Raw genomic sequence first — 20,605 nt, 5'->3', positions numbered from 1 at the left:
CACCAGGGCTGCTGGGCAGCAGAAGCCTCCACAGCCCTGCAGGGAGCCTGGAGCACAGCTCTGCCTAACCATGCTCAGCCCTGGACAGATGCACATGAGTTCCCATCACAGGCTCGAGTGTGACAGTCCCAGGTGCATGCCTGTCATGCCAGCCACCAGGGAGGCTGAGGCAAGAGGAACGTTTGAGGTCAGCCTTGGCAACTTAGACCCCGAGGCAAAGGGGAAATACTTTTACAGGGGTCTCTGAGGGTGTAGCTCAGGTAGGTCACTTGCCTCACAGGCTCAAGGCCCTGGGTTCAATCCCCAGAACCAAGTACACACAAAAAGTGAACTTGGAATATTGTTTAAAATGATGGGTCAGGTACACACAAGGACTTCAATATGACCTCTCAGAGGAGCTCAATTTGAGATCAGACTGAACAAAAGACCACCTGGACCATTGACTCAGTGTCTGAAACCCTCTGTGAGCATGGGAAGCACTGCTGGCAAGACACCAGTGGGCCAAAGCACTTGTGCCCCCTGCAGGGGCGTCTCTTGTCTACCGCCAAAGACTGTTCCCCTCCTGGGGCAGCTGAGAGCAAGCTGGGCCTTGGAGCAAGGACTAGTGCTTTAGATATAGACTATGCAAGCAAGGGGCAATGTCTTTAATAAAACTAAAATTAAAAAGTCACATTGAAAAAATTTTAAAAAGAAGAAAATAAGGTCAAGTAGAGGAAGCCCATTTTCACAGGAAAAAATCCCCCAGTGAAAAGCATCAGAATAGATACCAAGAAAAATACCAACAAAAACAGTGTGCTCCCACTATGTATCTACTCAACATGCAAAAGTTAGAAAGCTAGATAATACAATCCTGGCCACAGGTAGAGCTATGCAGAAGAGCCACCTGGCAGTGCTTAGTCAAAGAAGTAAACATGCACACTTTGACCTAGAAATTCCACCTGTGTGTAAACCAGGCGGTGCTTAAGCAGTTTCACAAGGGGACATGCACAGGGAAATTTATCCTCAGGTTCTTATAGAGTTGTCTGTGCTTACAGGGAGTTGATGGTTGTCAAGATGCCCACAGCTGCGAAAGTCAAAAGCTAAAAAAATAATAGATGCCAACCTGGATATATTAATAATCCTGTATCTATGATCACCTTCATAAGGTAGCTTCCCAACTTCTGTGTGGAAGTGTGTTTCTCCTTGGCCCTTACACTGTTGTGGAGACCACTAGGAGTTCAGCTTTGTGCAGGATCATCTGACCTGGACTTTTGGCAAGACCTGTACAGCCCTCACACATGCTCAGATGCTACAGGACTTTTCAGACCAGTCCAGACAACAGTAGGCATCCATTCATTGTCTGCACTCTACAGATTCCTAGATGCATGACATTCATTACCATCAAATGCAGAATTTTCATCAAAAACTAATATATATATATATATATATATATATATATATATATATATATATATATATATATATATATATCATTCCAATCTGAATCAAGAAAATCGGAAATATCCCCAAATCCAAAGAGTGGATCCCCATTGTGATGCTACAAGTTGAAAATTCCACAGCTGACCTCATGGGATGGTTCACAGTCAAAAGACAGCTGCATGAAAAAGATTACATGACCTTCCTGCTATGTGAAAAGTGGCATGTGAAGTACACATGCATGTCTTCCTCAGACATGGGTTCATTTGCAAGACACCTTGTGCAATTGAAAATACTCCAAAAGGGGAGAAATCAGAACCATGTCTCCAAAGTATTTCAGCAGAGACCAACTCCATCTGTCTATCTATCTCTCAGTGAGTGTGTGTGCTCTTGTGTGTGTTTGTGTGTCTTTGTTTGTGTTTGTACCATCATAGCTGATACTTCATTGCCCCCATTGGAAAACTGACTCAGATAATGCCATCTGCTAAACTCCTAAAAACCAAAGTTCTTGCTGATAGAATGAAACATTCCTTCCTGTTGGTTTGGATGTGTCCTTTAGGAATCACTGCTACATTTAGTATACTCAAATCATCACAGTAGATCAGGTAACAAAAACATATATATTTTAAAATAATAATAATATATTAATGGAAACAACAAATACAGGATAGAGTAACAACTGTGTTACTAAACAAGGTCAAGGACAATGGCAAACTATAGATTCAAACTTTGAAGAAAATAGTAATCAATGTAAATATTCCTGGGCTGCCTCAGCCCCGCCCAGGCACACAGCAACAGAATGGTTTTGCAAGCATCCTCAGGAGGGCAGGAGCCTTCTTTGCAGGACGAGAGGGAGGTTGAGGCTCGATCCACCCATCATTCTTTTGGGAGAGGCTCCTTTTCCTCAGCACAAAGTTGGATTTTTTTTGAGGATTCTTGGCATAAAATACGTTGGCCTCTGCTGGAATCCTCAGCTCTGGGGAGAGAGGGGTGTACAAAAAGAAGGTGGCACTCAGGAGGTGCTCCCTAGGACACGCCAACACTGAGAGCCTGTGCCAGAAAAGGCCAGAGCCACACACCTGAGAGCTCTCCAATTCAGCACCAATACCAACAAAGACAGCCTCCACAGTCCTCCCTGAGGAAGAACTAGGCAGAGCACTTCAACAGACCTAATGTCTGTTCCTACCGAAGGCTTTGGACTCCAGAATATCTCAGGTCCTCTTGCATCTGCCAAAGCACACCACTAGGGTTTGCATCTGAAATCTCCCACAAAAGGCTCCTGTGCCGAAGATTCAGTCCCCACATGAGCCATCTTCATAGGTGGGTTTGGAGGGAAGCATTGGATGGTGAGTGCTCTGATGTCAACATGAAATTCTCATTCAAGATGAATACACTACTGGGGGGTGGGAGGGACTGGAAGAAAGGTTGAGCATGGTTGGAGTAAGACCTAAACAGGGTTGTGCCCTGGGCAACAGTACCTTGTTCCTGTTGGCTCCACTGAATCCTCATTCTCCAAGGAGAGGTCCTCCCTCTCCATCTTTCTCTCTCTCCCTCTCTGCCAGCCTCGTTCTCTCTCTCCCAGTCTATGCCTTTGTGGCAAGGGCTGAGGAGCTCCCCACTGCCACACACTAGAGCTTTATGGACAGCCTCAGTGCACAACCAAAGAGAAAGCTATGAAACCCAGAGAAAAAAGGCCTAGGATTCCTCCTCTGAGTTATTTTCCTCAAGTATGGCCACAGTGAGGACAGGCTGACCAGCACGGATACCACGTTAGAGCCATGCTTCTGTGTTGGTGGAGCCCGCCTCCATGTGAACCAGGCTTCTGAGAATGGAGGCCACATTCCAAATACTGCCCTACTGAGAACAATGGTTCCAAAGACCAGCAAAGGGACTGCTTCCCTCCAACATGGTGTATGGCCCAGTGGTGCCATGACCCCGAGTGGGGGAATACAACAGCCGCTTCTCCTTCCTCTGAACATGTGTTTCCTGTCGCCCTCCTCTAACCTAGAGCCTGTTCTCCATCCCTTCTGGGTTGGATGTGGAGATCTCTGCTATGAATTTCTTAGGCTACCAAGGCCCCAGACAGACTTCCTCTTCCATAGACTCTACTAACCTAACAGTAGGTTAAGATAGGAGACAAGTGATCCTAGAACTCATAGGGATGGTGGTCTTCAGGGTACATAGGCTGGGATAATGGCTGCTGTGGTGTTTGGCTCACAAAAACCAACCAACCAACCAACGAAAAAGCGCTGGCATTATTATCAGATGAGCTCTGTGGCTACGTGCTCAGGAAGCCCTCATCTGACTTTAGTTAGGGATCACAACCTGGCTATTGTGATCACTCCTTGCCTAGTGGACTCAGGTGCGTAAGACCATGGAATTTATGCAAAAACAGATGATTCAGGCTGTCTCCCAGGCTGTGTTTTCTTCCCAATTTCATCCTGTTACTGCTTGCTAGAATCCTGGCAATGCTCTGCCCAGGCAGTGGTTTTTTGGTCACACAGAAGGCTTTCAATAGTACTGCTTCAGTCCACAAAATGCCAGTTCCCTCTTTAGCCCATGCATTCCCATGTTCCTTTGAAACCACTCCTATCCCAGACCATGAAAACATACTGCTCCTGGAGAGAGGCTTTACTCCTCACTCCTCAAAGATGTCAGCTTTGGATGCCTGTTCATGTCGAGGGGACGGCACCTGGTGGGGAGCCGCAATATCCACCGGGGTATACCATTGGACCTCAAGACCTTCCACCAGCAGAAGTGCAGTTGGCTTTGTGCACGAACCCAACACACCTGTTGGAGTGTTCTTGGGGGTCAGAGACTACTCTTTGTTGCTAAGAGTTGACCTGAGTCCACATCCTGACCCTTGCTCTCTGCTATCTGATTGTCTCACTTACTCTGACGGCGAGAGATGATTTGGCCCAGCTCATAATCCTCTGGATTCTCCTCAGTAAGGAAGTGTAGGTCGAGGGCGCTGCGGATGACGACAGGAGCCCTATCGTGGCAGGTCACCTGGAGCAGCATGGGAGACAGGTCTTCAGGAAATGGGCCTTGAAGTGACTACTCAAGGACAGTGGGCAGGGGCATTCTGGAGGCACCTCCACTCTAAATACAAGGGCAACATCCATGACCCTACTACCCGAAGCTGACCTCCTGCTCATCGTGTGGGCTCTTCCCACAGGCTACTAGCCCAATCCTTGTACATAGGACTTCCTGGGCCTGCCATTGCTCTTTGTGGAGCTGCACTCCTCTCGGAGTGAAAGGACCCCACTACCTGCATACAGATGCAATCTCATCCCACAAGTTGGGAGGAATGGGACAATAGCCTCCAAGATCCCAGGTCTGCCCGAGGATGCAGGCGGCATTGGGAATGGCCTAGGCACAAAACCTAGAGGCTTTGGTCTGGATTGCCAGGGCCAAAAACAGACCCAGGAACATGAACACACACAGGAGAGCTGAAAGATAGCCACGAGAGCTCCTGGCCTCCAGAGGCTCAGTGCTGGCTGGGATGTAGGAGGCCACCTCATCCGGCAAGGGTGGTCATTGGGTTACCTGGACATTTAGTGTGCTTGCTCCACATCCATATCAACTCTGCAGAGAGACTCTCTCAGCTCCTTGTTCAAGGAACATGGAGAACCTCACACTGCTGTCCTCCTCCAAGACGTCAGCATCCCATACAAGGGAACCTGCAACCTAGTTCCTGTCCTATTCTCATCTGTCACCCATACCTGTCCCTGCCCTTCTGGACTGCATGCTGCCACCTGACACACAGACTCCCTCAGACATGGCAGTGGACAAGCTGCTGCACTCGCTCATCTCAGCTCCAGCCCTTCACACTGACCTCTCCCTTCTTGATTCCCATCTATCCTCCTGATCATCCAGAAGCTCCAAATTCAAGAGGGCATGAGTAGTCCATGGTATTGGACCAGTGTCTGCTCCCCACCCAGGTGTAAGCACCACGGGACACCCCTGCTCCCAGGCTTACCAGAACACTCTTGGCCATCTCTGGACTTTGTGTTTCTAAGTGGACACGAATTAAGCAGGTGTCTCCCACCTGCTTGTGGGAAAGCGGTCTGGAGGACTTGCAGGTTGATTCTGAGAACTGTGGGGGATGGAACATCAGCAAACCCAGAAACAGAAAGCCACCCCAGACAGTCAGTTGGCTCTATGGGCTTCCAGCAAATATGTCCAGGTGCTGAGGCTTCTTATTTCCTCAGGTCGGAGTGGAATGGCAGCACATGCACAGCTTGAATAAGGTAGGTGTTTACCTCCTTTCCCTTGACCTGGGGGCGTTTCCTCACCATGAAATATTGTATTCCCAGATTCATGGACAGACACACGAGTGAGTGGTCAGAGACCTTGATTTCTGCAGAGCGAAGTGGAGAGAATTGTTAGGTGGCACTCAAGGATTATACCACAAAACACCCACAACCCCTGAGAGTCTCCGCCAGGCCCATCACACTTTGGTATTTTGGGGCCAAGGCCCACTTTCTCTTGGCTGTCAGTTATCCTGAGCCCACTGTGGATCATGTCTCCCCACTGTCTGATTGTCCTACTTACTCTCATCCTCAGACATCATATACAGCAGCTCAAAGTTGTCCACATCCTCATGCTGCAACAAATTTTGGTCCAAGGCCCTGCGGATGAGGCTTGTCACCGTCTCCTGAAAGGTCACCTGGATCAGGGTGGGACAAATGTCATCAGAGAATGGCTTTTAGAAGAGCTACCCAGAAGACTGTGGTCAAACATTCAGGAGAAATCTCAGCTACATATACAAGGGCACAATCTTGTTATCCTGCTACCTGAGTGTGTCCTCCATATACCACCTGGGTTCTTGCAATGTGCTACTAGAACAATCCTGGTACAAATATCTGCCTGTACCTGCCATCTCCCCTCCCCCTGGGGAGCCACATTCCACTCATGTCAAAGGACCAAACTGCCTATGCACAGACACACTCTCATCTCACTGAGATGAGAGCAATGGGCCAGGGATCTGCGCACCAAGTGTGATCTGGGATGCAGGCTGCCTTTGTGGGTGGAAGAGGCAGATGCACTGAAAATTTGGGTCCTGACTGCCACGACACAAAACAGACTCAGATACAAGAGTGTGCACTTGAGTGCTTCATGATAGCTTTGAGAGGCCCTGGCCTCTGGAAGCTCGGTGCGGGTCTGGTTGTCATGATGTACTTGACTCAGCACTGGCAGTCACTGAACATGTCTCCTCTGCAGCTGGACACCTGCAGCATTAGCGTGTCTACTGCACATCCATAGAAATTCTGCCAAGAACCCCTTTAGCTCCGTATTTACATACATGCAAAGCCTAACATTCCGAAGCTTTGGCATGACCCCCCAGGTGATCCCGACCCCAAATTCCTACACCTAGTCATGCTAAGGAGGTTCTCTTCCCTGCCACCAGGAACACATCCCCTCCTACACATGTGACAAGTCACTGCCACCTCCTCTGCTCCAACTTCACTCATTGAGAATACCAAGTTCTAGGCACTGCAGCCTGCACCCTGGACATATCTCTGCCTTCATCTGTCCACAGCACTTCCGTCTGCACTTCTGGCCTGCAAAACCCACAATACACAGGCCCACTCACCACTGAAGCTGGGCATGCTGATGCTCTCCCTCCTCAGGTCAAGCCCTTAAGACGGACCTCTCTCTTCTTTATTTCCCACCATAGCCCTGGGGTTGGCTGTGTCTCCTGCCTTCCACTGTGTGGACACCCAGGAGGCAGCCCTGCTGTCGGGCTTACCGGGATGCGCTTTGTCTCCCTCAGGCTCTGTCCCTCTAGGAGGACGTGAACAACGCGGCTGTCTTCCACCTGCTCGCTGGAGTGAAGCAGTGAGGAGCTGCTACTCACAGCTGCTGGGGTCCTGGATGCCACTGCCACAGAAGGTTCCAAGAACTGTGGGGGATGACAACATCAGCAAAGCCCAGCAACTGCACCCCACCCAGCCTGGCAGTTGGCTCTGTGGGCATTCTACAACATCCATCCAGAACCTGAGGTTCTTGTCCCCTTGGAGGATGTGGAGTGGCACCAGGAGTAAAGACTGAAGAAGGTGGCTGTTTTGGGAACAAGAGATCCAGCACCTGCTGGGTGGGGATGAAATCCCAGGAGATTAACCCCATGTTGCTGCTGAAATGTAGGTTCCTCCCACAAATGACAGGCAGGAGCTCATTCCTAAGCTGGTCCTGCCTGTAAGGTTCAAGGCTCTGAACCCTGAAGGGCTCCTCCGTGTTCTGATCATTTTCACCCTGGGTTGGGACCAAGAATGGTGGGTTCAAAATGGAAATGGTGACAAACAGAAAAATGACTTGTGCCAATACACTAGAGTCAAAGCACAATGGGACAGTTCCCATCAGTACAAACACACACACACACACACACACACACACACACACACACACACAGAGTCAGAATAGGAGTCCTGGGCCATTCATCAGGGATCAGACTAGAGGGCCTGCTGGGCTCACCTGCCCTGTGCTACTCACTGTTACTCTTGAGCTCCTCTGCGACAATCGCCAGAGGCTCTGGCGTCTAAGATGAAGCCTCACACAGTGTATCCACAAAAGGGCTAGTTGGCCCCCCTGAGATTCCTGGGAGCCTGAGGCTCGGCATTGTCTGCAACCACAGGAGAGCATCCTTCTCCCTCCAGTGGCTCCAACCAAGTGAGCTCGGATGGCTTGGTCAGTGAAGTGGGTGCCTGGATACCAGGGTTCCATGTTCTGTTTGATCCATTGTCAAGGCAATGATGTTATTTCCTGTGCCCATACCTGAGCCTCTTTTCACATAAGACCACTTTCAACAGCCCTATGGGCTGCCGATTTCTCCTCCATGCCTACCCATCTCAGGTGTGCAGGTGTTCACCAACAACTACCCAAACATCCCAACCAGCATCTGCCCTGCTTGGTGCCACTAGAGTTCCAGCTTGGAGCCTTCAAAAATGCATTCACAACCAGTCCTTCCCTCTCAGCAGCTTTTGGACCCTGGTCCCATCATTGTGCAACTCATGGTGTGCCCAGTCTTTTCTGGAAAGTAGGGTAGCATCTAATCTCTAGGGTTTATTGTGTCTATTGTCCCATAACACCCTCTGTTCTCTCTGAAACCAGAGATGGGACTCACAGGTGGCTAAAGCACAAATGTAGAGATGGGATAATCACAAGAAAGGGAGAGACAAAGAATGCACCCTAACTCAATCAGGCCTGTGTCCCACACAGGGACATGGCCAATGTCCGTCCCATCGTGGCTGCAGTTCCCTCTCTACACCATGGCAAGTTGGAGGGGACTGAGATGCAGAGGCTGCTCCCCTCTGCCATACAACTTCCCAAGGCTTCTCCTAAGATTTCAAAAGGGCCAAGTGTGTCTAGTGTTGGGGTCTCACAGAGACTCCGAGGTACCACAGCATCCTGCTGCCCAGAACCGGTTCACCCCTCACCTCAAGGGGGCTCAGCCTCTGGATTCATGGGAATTGAAGTGGGTACAGGTGATGGGATATCACCTCCAAGACTGAGTTATGCCAAGTCCATGACCCCTGTCTGCATCCCTGTCTCCAGCACCACTCCCCCCTCTCTCTTTCCTCCTCAGAGCAAACAAATCCATTTAGCAAGTGTGTCCTGTGATAAAGACATGACGGTCACCCATCCTCTCATTACAAAAACACTGAGGCTCAGCCAACATGGATCCTACAGGGAACACAGGCATAAACTCAGACTCCGATCCTCCCAGCCGAGCCTCAGTGGAGCCTGGACTCCCAGCCTCCTGAGTCAAGGAAACAGAGGTTCCTAGCCGAGCCACCTTGGATGCAGCCGCACACAAACTGAACTCATCAATGCCCCTTGCTCTCAGTTGTGAGTAAGAGGGGAAGTGGTGTTTCACAACCCTGGACATCAAGTGCAGTCTCCAGGCTTTGGGGTGTGCCCTGGCCTCTGTCTATCTGCCCAGGCTCTCCAACCCACACTGGCCTCTTACCCAACCTCCTCCTAGGGCCAAACTCAATCCTGCCTCTCAATTTCTGCTGCCTTCCCCAACACACTGCTCCCCAAAATGAGCAGGGCTGGCTCTCGGTTATCATGCTGGTGCCAGCAGCAATGCCACCCCACTGACATAATTCTGAGTCCCAACCTAGGCACTCCAGCTGTCTTTGCCACACCTGGCCTGTTTGGGCTCTGGCTCTTGCTCTTTTCTTTCATGTGCATGTGTTTTGAGGTTTTGAGTTTCTCCCACTGCAGAACTGCAGCTGTGGCAGGGTAGAGCTCATGAGGGTGACATTCTGAGCCACATCCAATCCCATCAGGACTGTTCACTGGGGTGACTGCTGGAACACAGTGATGAGTGAACACATGGGAGGTGGTTGGACCCACCTTGCCTCTGAGTGGCTTCCTTTCAGGACAGGAATGTAGGCATGGGAGCCCCTGGCGTGGGATGCTTTGCACAAGGCGTGACCATGGGCTCTCTTTCCTGGCAAAAATGGCTCCACTCAGCATGGAGAGCACTGTCATTCCTGGTGGCTAACAACAGCCCTGGACCCCAGAAAGGAACCCACACTCAAGATTAACGTCTGAGTGTGCGTGTCCTCGAGGAAATGAGGTCTCCTGATCCCAGGTGCAAAGGGGTAAGTCCTCTAACTCCAGGGGCCATGAAGGGACATCTGAGTTTCCCTCGTCCTTCTTTCCCTCTCTAACTAACCACAGTTAGGACCCTGGCCTCATTCCCCAGTGAGGATCATTAGGCTCCATAAAGGACAGTCTCTAAGATGCTCAGGGGACCAACACACTCTGCACAACCCATAACCCTATTCACCCAAGAGGCAAGAGGATTTCTATTCAGGAAAACCAGGAAAGGGAGAGCCTTTCTCAAGGACACAAGGACATTAGTGAGTGAGGGAGTGATTAATGGATGGAGAACTATTTCCAACACCAACTTCCAGGAGCATATATGGCCCCCTGGAGAATTCTGCAGTGTGTTGGTGATTAAGGAGAACGTGTGAATTCAGGGGTCACTAGGTCCTCTCAGCCATAAGGAGGGAAACTGCCATAAAGGAACTAGGACAAGGGTGCGAGGAATGCTCACTGGTGGGAGATCGGAAGGAAGGAAAGTGTACTCATTAGAAAAGTGTCGCCTGAAAATTCTTAGCCAGCCAAAAGTCGTGCGAACTTGTGTGGGAAAAGAGTCTTTGCACAGTGATGAAGCTAAGAGCTCACATGATGGAACACAGCATCAACTGGGACCAAATCCAATATCTGATATTCTTGTAGGAAGAGGAGAGTCTGGACCCAGATACCAGGGAGACTGGGGGATACCGGATATGTGAGGTTGGAGCCAGGGCGGGATGCCCATATGGGAACCACAGATCGTGGGCAGCAATAGGAGAGTGGGCAAAGGCTGGGAGAGTTGGGGAGACAGTCCCCTTGAAACCTGGGAGGGGTTATGGCACTGGGACAGCCCAACACCTACTGTGTTGAGCCTCTGGAGCTCAACGGAAGACACTTCCTCTGTTGTCGGCCACCCAGTTAACAGAGTTTGGTTGCAGCAGCCTAGGACCCAGCTGAAGGTCTGAGCATGTTGGCCATGCAGGTTGGATCTGGACCACAGACACCCTCATCAGAGATTGTAGGGTCTCAGCCCTGAGGCAAGACAGGCACTAAGTCAGGCCAGGTGGGGAAACGGATAGGCACACACTCTGGGGGCTGGTGCCTGTGTTACTGGGAGCACTTCTGATCGCAATTCCCTGATCTGCTGCCAACACAGGCTACAGAGGAGGGTACAGAAACACAGACCACGGATCTGCCCCACTCAGTGGGCCCAGGCCAACTCCACACCCAGCAGCCTCGTGCCATACCCAATGAGTCTCGAAGCGGCCCCCTCTTCCCATCCTGAGAGCTCTTCCCTTCCTCATGTGCCAATAGCTCCCTACTGTCACTGGCAATATCTACTCTGTGAGATGTCAACATCCGTGGGTACTGTTCTCTCATCCCAGGACAGTGTGGTCCCACACACCCTGGTGAAATGGGCCACCTGGAGGCTGGACCTGGAGGTTGTTGAGGCTGAATGGCAGCGGTGGTCCTCAGGCACTTAATATTATTTAAGTTAAAAAAAAAAACAAAAAAAAACAAAAAACGGGTCTTGGTGCTCAAAAATGTTTGATTTGCATATTCTCATCCCCTAACCCCAATATTTTCATTATTTCCTCACATATGAAATCTTACTAGCATAAAGGTAATTTCGTATTAAACAAAGTGGATTGAAATAACATTGGTAAAAATAATCAATCACCATACTTTCAATTTTTGTTCTGCTTTCCTATTAGAAACCACTTGGATACAAGAGAACAGAGGACAGACTCAGGGAAATGCTTGAAATGACAAGAAGCTCCAACTCAAGCTCAGCATTCAGTCCTGGACAGGGTAAGACCAGGCCACTTTGACATCTGTGCCAAAGAGTCTACCAGACAGAATCCTCTGACTGATCCCTGACTGAGCCATAGGAACTGGCTAGAAAAGCCTTCACATCCTCAATACATTCTTCACGTCAGAATACTTGACAACCATTGATATCCATCTCTCGTTAACTTGCTCCCCAGCCAACCATTCTTCAACAAATTCAAAGGAGTAACTCATGCAAGCACACAGAAAGGGGTGTTCACTACACACATCCATGTGCGAAAAAGACAACTGGTATTTCTTGTTTGGGCTATTTCAAATGAAATCCCTTCTGCATGACCTCCACAAACCAAAGGAAAATATTTGTGAAATTCCCACGTAGAAGACAAGATACACTTGCCAAGGAGGCAGTGGCAAGAATTTTGACACTCCAAATGTAGAGTGTGTGTTTAGGAAGCAGTCACAGTTTCCATGAGAGAGTCCCATGAAATCAATTAGGAAGATCCATGCTCTAGCCCTACCATGCAAGTGATGTGACTTGAAAGAGTCACTTAGTCTTAGTAACCATCATCACTAACAACTAAGTCAATGAATAAAGGTCCTCAGGTGCCAAGCTACAAAATGTGGGATGAGCATGGATGAGGATGGGTGGGAGAAGTCTCCAACTCTAACACAATTAGGGAAGGATGTGCTGACATCAAGTGGCTGGGGGCTGGGATCCTGCCACAGAGGGGGATTCCAAACCTCACATCCCCTGACCCAGGCCAGAAGACCAGGTAGAGTCCAAGGACCCTGGGGTGGCCCAATGGCAATAAAGGTCAAAAGGAACTAGGGATCTGCCTGGTCCCTCAATCCCCTACTCTGAGCAGGGCTGCATGACGAGGCCAGAGGCCATCCACAGCAATCTGCCTTTACAGGAAAACAGGGACTGCAGGCTGCCTCTGGCTCACTGAATCAGGGTGGTGTTTTCATAAAGCAAGACCACTTCCTCACATTTGACCAGCAGCTCATGTGTTGACAGCACAATGACTGACTTGACTCAGGCCCTGATGAATGAAATAGAAAATTCATAGCAAACCCATCTTTAGCTCTTCCACATCATCAGGGGCTCTGATTCAATTCCGTCCAGAAAGGTGTCTGAAATGATTTCTAAACATGCTGGGGACTCACCTCTGTGTGGAACTTTTCAGGAAAAAGGGGATCAAATCTCATGAAGCAACTCTTCTCTCTTCTAGCCCATGGGCAATGCAAGGAACCTGCATGATACCAGAGGCTCACTTCTCTCTTCTCATGTCTTCTGGAAAGGATTCGTTAATGCTTCCTGCAAGGTGAAGCAGAAGCCTGCATCCCCAGCTGCACAGAAGTGTTTTAGGGCAGTGTCTCCCTTAAAACCCAAAAATAAAAAATACAGGACATTCAACAGGCACATGGATTCGAGTACATGTTCAATGATCCCTCCTCCCTGGAGCCTTCCACATGCCCATCTTCCACATTCACAGAGCAATGCTTGGCCATTCTCAAGACCAGGAGACCATGATGGTCATCACCAGGAAGTCAATAAGGAACATGAAGAGAGCAGCATGGATTGCAGAAGGTGGCACATCAAGGATCTTCAGCTCTGCTGCTAGAACACAAGAGCTTAACTTCAGTATTGACTTTTTGCCAACTACCAAGTACGATAGCAGTGTCAAGCCCAATATGCAGATATGCAAGTAGTAGGTGACACCCCGCATCCATTCACAAAAGTGGGCAACATCTGCATCAGAACAAGGAAGTATCTTACCCTTACTCATAAAAATCATCAGAAACAAAATAAAATGGATGCAAGACTTCTCATTTCACTATTAGGTAGCTGTTGGAATTCCCTATTAAATAATACCTCCTCCAAAATAAAAAGTATCTCAGACATGTGTCAACTATTCAATGGATGACATTTTAAAAACTATGGACTTTACTTAATATTTATGTATGCTATATCCCTGCCTAAGGCTCTATGAGAAAGGAGCACATAGAATTGGATCTTTGAAAATCTCACATTTGCTGATAAATATTACTGCTGATCTCAGGCATGGCGAAGTGAAAAGTGGGACTTTGGATATTCCAAGAATGCTATGTTGTGGGATTGGTGTCCCTGATTCATACATAGCATATGGTTTCTATGAAATCCAGTGAGGGAGCAGGAGTAACGAAGCTGATTGCACAGATGACCTCAGGGAATACTGACAGATAGGCCAAATGAAAAATATGCTCCAGCTAACCATTGGTATTTGGGCTTCTGATCCCAGTCCTGTTTTTAAAAAAGGTGCAGACAGGCAGTGTTCATTAAAAACTGTCTACCATGTAAAAGTGGGTAATTTAAATGGCATCTAGTTACACATCTGATAGAATGGTCTGACAACATATGAATTTCATTCTAACAACAACAACAACAACAAAACATAGAAAATGAGACATAAAGATAAAACCTTGTCTTCACCAGGATGCCTAAAAATAGGTTTTATTTGGCTCATGCCAATAAATATCTTTCAATAGAATTTCTGATTTCTGAATGAATCCATTCAACTTCATACTGCACAGATCACAAGGTTTTCTTTACAGAATATTCTCTTCTTCTTCTTAAAGCCTCACATAGAAAATGTCTCACAGGACATAGGAGGGGAATGACCCAAAGGATGAGAGAATGGCTGGAACCGTTCTCAAATGTGCCCATGTAGCCTAAAGTTTGAAGGCATCTAATTGTACTCTAAAATAATTATGAACCTATTCGATCCGTTATTAATAAATATCACCACTTTACCACTTGAACCAAATCACAGAAAATTGGAAACAGATGATCATTGGCTTTGATACCTTTACTTCTGTTTCATTACTCAGAGTCGATCAACTCTATACTTCAAGTGACACAGATTTATTACAGAATGCCTAAGATCCTAAGGATCTATTTTAGCTCAGCCCATGGTATTGCTTCATTATTTTATTATTTTGTAAGTAATAAAATATAACTTCATGTTGGATGATATATTCAAGCCATGAATATATCATCCAACATTGTTCTTCCCAAAATATTAGCCCAATTTCTGCGTGCGCTCACTTACTGTTCAGGAATTTTACTAATTGTTTGAAGGTTCTAGAGGACCTGTTAGACTCCTAATGGACAAACCATACAACATACTCCAGAGAACGGACGAGTGCCATAAGAAGAAAATAAGGTCAGCCTACAGCAATGGGCAGCTGCCTGCCCTCGGCTGGGAGGAGCCCTGGCCATGGCACCAGGGCTGCTGGGCAGCAGAAGCCTCCACAGCCCTGCAGGGAGCCTGGAGCACAGCTCTGCCTAACCATGCTCAGCCCTGGACAGATGCACATGAGTTCCCATCATAGGCTCGAGTGTGACAGTCCCAGGTGCATGCCTGTCATGCCAGCCACCAGGGAGGCTGAGGCAAGAGGAACATTTGAGGTCAGCCTTGGCAACTTAGACCCCGAGGCAAAGGGGAAATACTTTTACAGGGGTCTCTGAGGGTGTAGCTCAGGTAGGTCACTTGCCTCACAGGCTCAAGGCCCTGGGTTCAATCCCCAGAACCCACGTACACACAAAAAGTGAACGTGGAATATTGTTTAAAATGATGGGTCAGGTACACACAAGGACTTCAATATGACCTCTCAGAGGAGCTCAATTTGAGATCAGACTGAACAAAAGACCACCTGGACCATTGACTCAGTGTCTGAAACCCTCTGTGAGCATGGGAAGCACTGCTGGCAAGACACCAGAGGGCCAAAGCACTTGTGCCCCCTGCAGGGGCGTCTCTTGTCTACCGCCAAAGACTGTTCCCCTCCTGGGGCAGCTGAGAGCAAGCTGGGCCTTGGAGCAAGGACTAGTGCTTTAGATATAGACTATGCAAGCAAGGGGCAATGTCTTTAATAAAACTAAAATTAAAAAGTCACATTGAAAAAATTTTAAAAAGAAGAAAATAAGGTCAAGTAGAGGAAGCCCATTTTCACAGGAAAAAATCCCCCAGTGAAAAGCATCAGAATAGATACCAAGAAAAATACCAACAAAAACAGTGTGCTCCCACTATGTATCTACTCAACATGCAAAAGTTAGAAAGCTAGATAATACAATCCTGGCGACAGGTAGAGCTATGCAGAAGAGCCACCTGGCAGTGCTTAGTCAAAGAAGTAAACATGCACACTTTGACCTAGAAATTCCACCTGTGTGTAAACCAGGCGGTGCTTAAGCAGTTTCACAAGGGGACATGCACAGGGAAATTAATCCTCAGGTTCTTATAGAGTTGTCTGTGCTTACAGGGAGTTGATGGTTGTCAAGATGCCCACAGCTGCGAAAGTCAAAAGCTAAAAAAATAATAGATGCAAACCTGGATATATTAATAATCCCGTATCTATGATCACCTTCATAAGGTAGCTTCCCAACTTCTGTGTGGAAGTGTGTTTCTCCTTGGCCCTTACACTGTTGTGGAGACCACTAGGAGTTCAGCTTTGTGCAGGATCATCTGACCTGGACTTTTGGCAAGACCTGTACAGCCCTCACACATGCTCAGATGCTACAGGACTTTTCAGACCAGTCCAGACAACAGTAGGCATCCATTCATTGTCTGCACTCTACAGATTCCTAGATGCACGACATTCATTACCATCAAATGCAGAATTTTCATCAAAAACTAATATATATATCATTCCAATCTGAATCAAGAAAATCGGAAATATCCCCAAATCCAAAGAGTGGATCCCCATTGTGATGCTACAAGTTGAAAATTCCACAGCTGACCTCATGGGATGGTTCACAGTCAAAAGACAGCTGCATGAAAAATATTACATGACCTTCCTGCTATGTGAAAAGTGGCATGTGAAGTACACATGCATGTCTTCCTCAGACATGGGTTCATTTGCAAGACACCTTGTGCAATTGAAAATACTCCAAAAGGGGAGAAATCAGAACCATGTCTCCAAAGTATTTCAGCAGAGACCAACTCCATCTGTCTATCTATCTCTCAGTGAGTGTGTGTGCTCTTGTGTGTGTTTGTGTGTCTTTGTTTGTGTTTGTACCATCACAGCTGATACTTCATTGCCCCCATTGGAAAACTGACTCAGATAATGCCATCTGCCAAACTCCTAAAAACCAAAGTTCTTGCTGATAGAATGAAACATTCCTTCCTGTTGGTTTGGATGTGTCCTTTAGGAATCACTGCTACATTTAGTATACTCAAATCATCACAGTAGATCAGGTAACAAAAACATATATATTTTAAAATAATAATAATATATTAATGGAAACAACAAATACAGGATAGAGTAACAACTGTGTTACTAAACAAGGTCAAGGACAATGGCAAACTATAGATTCAAACTTTGAAGAAAATAGTAATCAATGTAAATATTCCTGGGCTGCCTCAGCCCCGCCCAGGCACACAGCAACAGAATGGTTTTGCAAGCATCCTCAGGAGGGCAGGAGCCTTCTTTGCAGGACGAGAGGGAGGTTGAGGCTCGATCCACCCATCATTCTTTTGGGAGAGGCTCCTTTTCCTCAGCACAAAGTTGGATTTTTTGTGAGGATTCTTGGCATAAAATACGTTGGCCTCTGCTGGAATCCTCAGCTCTGGGGAGAGAGGGGTGTACAAAAAGAAGGTGGCACTCAGGAGGTTCTCCCTAGGACACGCCAACATCTGAGAGCCTGTGCCAGAAAAGGCCAGAGCCACACACCTGAGAGCTCTCCAATTCAGCACCAATACCTACAAAGACAGCCTCCACAGTCCTCCCTGAGGAAGAACTAGGCAGAGCACTTCAACAGACCTAATGTCTGTTCCTACCGAAGGCTTTGGACTCCAGAATATCTCAGGTCCTCTTGCATCTGCCAAAGCACACCACTAGGGTTTGCATCTGAAATCTCCCACAAAAGGCTCCTGTGCCGAAGATTCAGTCCCCACATGAGCCATCTTCATAGGTGGGTTTGGAGGGAAGCATTGGATGGTGAGTGCTCTGATGTCAACATGAAATTCTCATTCAAGATGAATACACTACTGGGGGCTGGGAGGGACTGGAAGAAAGGTTGAGCATGGTTGGAGTAAGACCTAAACAGGGTTGTGCCCTGGGCAACAGTACCTTGTTCCTGTTGGCTCCACTGAATCCTCATTCTCCAAGGAGAGGTCCTCCCTCTCCATCTTTCTCTCTCTCCCTCTCTGCCAGCCTCGTTCTCTCTCTCCCAGTCTATGCCTTTGTGGCAAGGGCTGAGGAGCTCTCCACTGCCACACACTAGAGCTTTATGGACAGCCTCAGTGCACAACCAAAGAGAAAGCTATGAAACCCAGAGAAAAAAGGCCTAGGATTCCTCCTCTGAGTTATTTTCCTCAAGTATGGCCACAGTGAGGACAGGCTGACCAGCGCGGATACCACATTAGAGCCATGCTTCTGCGTTGGTGGAGCCCGCCTCCATGTGAACCAGGCTTCTGAGAATGGAGGCCACATTCCAAATACTGCCCTACTGAGAACAATGGTTCCAAAGACCAGCAAAGGGACTGCTTCCCTCCAACATGGTGTATGGCCCAGTGGTGCCATGACCCCGAGTGGGGGAATACAACAGCCGCTTCTCCTTCCTCTGAACATGTGTTTCCTGTCGCCCTCCTCTAACCTAGAGCCTGTTCTCCATCCCTTCTGGGTTGGATGTGGAGATCTCTGCTATGAATTTCTTAGGCTACCAAGGCCCCAGACAGACTTCCTCTTCCATAGACTCTACTAACCTAACAGTAGGTTAAGATAGGAGACAAGTGATCCTAGAACTCATAGGGATGGTGGTCTTCAGGGTACATAGGCTGGGATAATGGCTGCTGTGGTGTTTGGCTCACAAAAACCAACCAACCAACCAACGAAAAAGCGCTGGCATTATTATCAGATGAGCTCTGTGGCTACGTGCTCAGGAAGCCCTCATCTGACTTTAGTTAGGGATCACAACCTGGCTATTGTGATCACTCCTTGCCTAGTGGACTCAGGTGCGTAAGACCATGGAATTTATGCAAAAACAGATGATTCAGGCTGTCTCCCAGGCTGTGTTTTCTTCCCAATTTCATCCTGTTACTGCTTGCTAGAATCCTGGCAATGCTCTGCCCAGGCAGTGGTTTTTTGGTCACACAGAAGGCTTTCAATAGTACTGCTTCAGTCCACAAAATGCCAGTTCCCTCTTTAGCCCATGCATTCCCATGTTCCTTTGAAACCACTCCTATCCCAGACCATGAAAACATACTGCTCCTGGAGAGAGGCTTTCCTCCTCACTCCTCAAAGATGTCAGCTTTGGATGCCTGTTCATGTCCAGGGGAGGGCACCTGGTGGGGAGCCGCAATATCCACCGGGGTATACCATTGGACCTCAAGACCTTCCACCAGCAGAAGTGCAGTTGGCTTTGTGCACGAACCCAACACACCTGTTGGAGTGTTCTTGGGGGTCAGAGACTACTCTTTGTTGCTAAGAGTTGACCTGAGTCCACATCCTGACCCTTGCTCTCTGCTATCTGATTGTCTCACTTACTCTGACGGCGAGAGATGATTTGGCCCAGCTCATAATCCTTTGGATTCTCCTCAGTAAGGAAGTGTAGGTCGAGGGCGCTGCGGATGACGACAGGAGCCCTATCGTGGCAGGTCACCTGGAGCAGCATGGGAGACAGGCCTTCAGGAAATGGGCCTTGAAGTGACTACTCAAGGACAGTGGGCAGGGGCATTCTGGAGGCACCTCCACTCTAAATACAAGGGCAACATCCATGACCCTACTACCCGAGGCTGACCTCCTGCTCATCGTGTGGGCTCTTCCCACAGGCTACTAGCCCAATCCTTGTACATAGGACTTCCTGGGCCTGCCATTGCTCTTTGTGGAGCTGCACTCCTCTCGGAGTGAAAGGACCCCACTACCTGCATACAGATGCAATCTCATCCCACAAGTTGGGAGGAATGGGACAATAGCCTCCAAGATCCCAGGTCTGCCCGAGGATGCAGGCGGCATTGGGAATGGCCTAGGCACAAAACCTAGAGGCTTTGGTCTGGATTGCCAGGGCCAAAAACAGACCCAGGAACATGACCACACACAGGAGAGCTGAAAGATAGCCACGAGAGCTCCTGGCCTCCAGAGGCTCAGTGCTGGCTGGGATGTAGGAGGGCACCTCATCCGGCAAGGGTGGTCATTGGGTTACCTGGACATTTAGTGTGCTTGCTCCACATCCATATCGACTCTGCAGAGAGACTCTCTCAGCTCCTTGTTCAAGGAACATGGAGAACCTCACACTGCTGTCCTCCTCCATAGACGTCAGCATCCCATACAAGGGAACCTGCAACCTAGTTCCTGTCCTATTCTCATCTGTCACCCATACCTGTCCCTGCCCTTCTGGACTGCATGCTGCCACCTGACACACAGACTCCCTCAGACATGGCAGTGGACAAGCTGCTGCACTCGCTCATCTCAGCTCCAGCCCTTCACACTGACCTCTCCCTTCTTGATTCCCATCTATCCTCCTGATCATCCAGAAGCTCCAAATTCAAGAGGGCATGAGTAGTCCATGGTATTGGACCAGTGTCTGCTCCCCACCCAGGTGTAAGCACCACGGGACACCCCTGCTCCCAGGCTTACCAGAACACTCTTGGCCATCTCTGGACTTTGTGTTTCTAAGTGGACACGAATTAAGCAGGTGTCTCCCACCTGCTTGTGGGAAAGCGGCCTGGAGGACTTGCAGGTTGATTCTGAGAACTGTGGGGGATGGAACATCAGCAAACCCAGAAACAGAAAGCCACCCCAGACTGTCAGTTGGCTCTATGGGCTT

This window comes from Urocitellus parryii, chromosome Y, assembly GCF_045843805.1.
Source record: "Urocitellus parryii isolate mUroPar1 chromosome Y, mUroPar1.hap1, whole genome shotgun sequence".
Lineage (NCBI taxonomy): Eukaryota > Metazoa > Chordata > Mammalia > Rodentia > Sciuridae > Urocitellus > Urocitellus parryii.
The sequence above is the reverse complement of the archived record's forward strand: the minus strand, read 5'-3'. Positions refer to the sequence as shown.